Source organism: Helianthus annuus, chromosome 17 (assembly GCF_002127325.2).
Source record: "Helianthus annuus cultivar XRQ/B chromosome 17, HanXRQr2.0-SUNRISE, whole genome shotgun sequence".
Lineage (NCBI taxonomy): Eukaryota > Viridiplantae > Streptophyta > Magnoliopsida > Asterales > Asteraceae > Helianthus > Helianthus annuus.
In genome coordinates, this window is record NC_035449.2 from 64,290,005 (window position 1) to 64,292,540 (window position 2,536).

A 2,536-nucleotide genomic window follows, 5' to 3' on the forward strand; every position below is an offset into this window, starting at 1 on the left:
TTGATAAAGTCTTTGAAGACAATACAAACAAATTTTTGGGAAAAACACTTCCGGGAATTGTGGTCACACAATGTGATCCAATTCCTAAGGCTGAGATTAGGAAACAGTTTGGTAATCAAAAATCTCAAACCACTCAACAACCTACTGCTTCTAAGGGTAAACAACCACAACGAGCTCCAAAGCCAAAGGCTAAGGTTGAATCAAAAGGAGCTCGTTACATGAAGAAAGGAAAAGATGTTAAATTTGTAGCATCAAAAGGTACGGATAAAATTGAGACTTTTGAAAACAAATCAAACACTGATTTTGTACAACAAGTCAAGATTTTAAAACGTAACAGTGATAACAATTACACCCAACACACAAACGGGTGTGATGAAAGAGCAAGTACCTCAGGTTCTACAAGTTCAACATCTGGTAGTCGATCAAGTTTTCCTAAGTCTGTTGAAAGGAGAACTTGTTTCAAATGTGGAGAAATTGGGCACATTATCAGAAACTGCCCAAATGCTCCAAAGAAGAAATTTGTTGAGAAAACTCCACCTGAATCAGTTCACCCTCAACGTCGATCAGTTTCACCTAAACATGATAAACGAACTGTAAAAGAACAAGAAACTAAACAACGACGTAAGAACATGAAAACTGTTGAAAAAGCTTTAAAATCTGAAGTTAAAGCAGTTCAGAAGGAACCAAGAGTGTCACAACCTGTACAACCAGAATCTTCAAAAACTGGTAGGCACAGACAAACTTGGTTACCTAAGTCGGGTGACAATTCAGGGGGAGCAGTTGTTCTTGAAAACCATCAAGAGATAGAGCTTACGTATCGTGATGCCAAGGGACGACCCAAGACCACTAAGGCTTGGGTCCCCATTCTCAACTGATGTTTAATTGACATGTGCAGGATGTTCTAGGAGGAACTATTAATAGTCATTGGATTGTTGATAGTGGAGCATCCAGGCACATGACTGGCGACTTACGGCTCCTATATGACGTGAGAAATATTCGAGGAGGGTATGTTGCTTTTGCGGGTGATAAAGGTGGGTACATCACTGGAGAAGGAAGTATCTCCAATGGTATCGTGTGCTTTGATAAGATCAATTATGTGAAGCAAATTGATCACAATCTTCTGAGTGTGTCGCAAATCTGCGATAAAAAATTCTCAGTGATTTTTGATGACGCTGGCTGCTATGTGCTGAAACCTGGATTCAAAATTCCACAAGAATGGGTTCTCTTATCGGCTCCGAGAGTTAATGATCTTTATATTCTCGACATGAGCCAGGCGATTACAACATCTGCACAAGTCACTTGCTTTGTCTCAAAAGCCACAGAAAAGGAGTCTATATCTTGGCACAGAAGAATGGGACACATTCACTTGAGAAAAATGAACCATTTGGTGAAAAATAATCTTGTGAATGGTGTGCCTGTTAGAAGTTTTCATCTACAAGATATCTGTGTCTCGTGCCAAAAGGGGAAGCAAACAAAGAAGTCTCATCCTTTGAAGAAAATCAACACTGTCAGCATGCCTCTCGAACGTCTTCATATGGACCTTTTTGGACCTATGAAGCACAAGACAACGTTTGGTGATGCTTATTGTTTAGTAGTTACTGATGACTACTCTAGATTTTCTTGGGTATCTTTTATGGCACACAAGAGTGAAACTCCTGGCATCCTCAAGGATCTTCTTACAATGTTGGAGAATCTCTATACGTTGAAAGTGAAAAGGATCCGAAGCGACAATGGAACTGAATTCAAGAATCAAGTTATGGATGAGTTTTGTACTTCTAAAGGCATTCTTCATGAGTACAGTTCTCGTTATACTCCACAACAAAATGGTGTCGCTGAGAGGAAGAATCGGACGATTATAGAAACTGCAAGAACAATGTTAGTAGAGTCGGAACTCCCTATTCAATTCTGGGGAGAGGCTGTATCGGCTGCTTGCTACACGTTGAACAGAGTTCTTACAGTTAAGAGACATGGCAAGACTTGCTTCGAACTCCTTCAGAGAAGGAAACCGGATCTTTCTTACCTTGAACCATTTGGGGCTCCTTGTACTATGATTGAGCCGGATGGAAAGTTTGGTGCAAGAGCTATCGAGGGTTTCTTCCTTGGATATGCTACTCCGAATTTTCGTGTTTGGAATCTAGCTACCAAAAAGATTGAGCTATGGAGCGAAGTTAGGGTTCAAAGGTACACGAGTCCTGTTAGGGCTCCGGGTGATCCGTGGATGTTCGATTATGATGGGCTATTTGACTCCTTCAATCTGCCAACCTTTGACGAAGAATCAGCAGCGGCTCGGATGTTGTTGGAAAGTGACAACGCTGCTGTCTCGCCATTGGTTAGACCTATTGTTGTTGACCCTCAAGCTTCTTCGTCAGTCAACAATATGGTTCAAAATGAGGTTTTTGAAGATGCTGCTGATTATAATGACTCTTCTGAAGATGATGAATATCATGATGCAGCCGAAGGATCTTCAGCTCCAGCTGCTCCTGTTCAAGGTGCTTCTGTAGATACACCTCATACACAGAATGTAGATACTGCTGAA